The sequence below is a fragment of the Myotis myotis genome, unplaced genomic scaffold, assembly GCF_014108235.1.
Source record: "Myotis myotis isolate mMyoMyo1 unplaced genomic scaffold, mMyoMyo1.p scaffold_m19_p_1, whole genome shotgun sequence".
NCBI lineage: Eukaryota > Metazoa > Chordata > Mammalia > Chiroptera > Vespertilionidae > Myotis > Myotis myotis.
This window is the reverse complement of record NW_023416313.1, coordinates 129,154,959-129,156,093: the sequence shown is the minus strand read 5'-3', so window position 1 is coordinate 129,156,093 and position 1,135 is coordinate 129,154,959. Positions and strand designations below refer to the sequence as shown.

Below are 1,135 nucleotides of genomic sequence, written 5' to 3'. Positions count from 1 at the left end.
TCAGAAGGCCCATTGAAGTCAAGAAAATTGCTGGCTTCCTCTTTAAAAAATAAATGTATCAAATCAACATACTGTACATCTTAAACTTACACAATGTTATATATTAATTATACCTCCATAAAATAAAAATTTTAAAATATTTTACAAAGCAAAAAATGTTTATTAAACACTAAAGAATATTTATAACATATGTAAAAGGCACAACTACAATAATTTAAATACCCATGGTGCTCGCTTCACAGCACATATACTCAAATTGGAACAATACAGAGAAGCTGAGTATAGCCCCTCTGCAAGAATAAGATGCAAATTTGCGAAATGTAAAACATAAATAAATAAATGCCTATGTACATTAGTTTCCTATTGCTCTGTAGCACATTACTACAAAATTAGCCGCTTAAAACAACAACCATTTATAGGCTCACAGTTCTGTACTAGTATGTCAGAAGTCCAGTACGGTGGGACAGAGTTCTCTGCTGAGGTTATCACAAGGCTGGAATCAAGGTATCGGCCAGGTTGAATTTTCATTGGAGGCTCATTTTTGTTGGCAGAATTTAGTTCCTTGGAGTGATAGGATTTAAGTCCTCCTTCCCTTGACATGTGAGCCCCTCTATCTTCAAGCCAGCAATGACATGTCAATCAAATTCTTCTAATGCTTTGAATCTATCTCTGACTTCCTAATTTGCAACCCTGGAAAAAACTCTCTGTTTTTAGAGAGCTCATGTGATCAGATTAGGCCCACCCAGACAAAGCTTCCCTTTGATGAACTCAGAATCAACTGAGAGACATTACGTGATATAATCACAAAGTAACACAAAAGGACAGAGATCATTAGGGTCTTCTTAGAATTCTTCTGACCACATATTGTATCCAGCATCCATCTAACAAGATGGAAATATTACCGATCCTCTGTGGGTACCTCCCATGTCTTACCCCTTCTTACTATGCTGAATTCTGGATTCTGGCCTTCCCTTACTTTTCTTTACCCTTTAGCACATGTGCACGTAACACTAAGCAATATATCATTCCAGAATATATAATTTCAAACTAAGTCTAGATGAAATAATATGAAAATAATCTTTGTAGTAAAGGATGGTCTTTTCAACAATGGTGCTAGAATTACTGGATATCCACA

At 35.6% G+C, this 1,135-nt stretch overlaps 1 non-coding gene across 1 annotated transcript; it reads left to right on the top strand.

The window, feature by feature from the left end:
* The first annotated feature begins 227 nt into the window (after nt 1-227).
* LOC118661381 lies at nt 228-333 on the top strand. Its single transcript, XR_004969317.1, has one exon. It is a non-coding gene; the product is annotated as a U6 spliceosomal RNA (small nuclear RNA).
* The last annotated feature ends 802 nt before the right edge of the window (nt 334-1,135 follow it).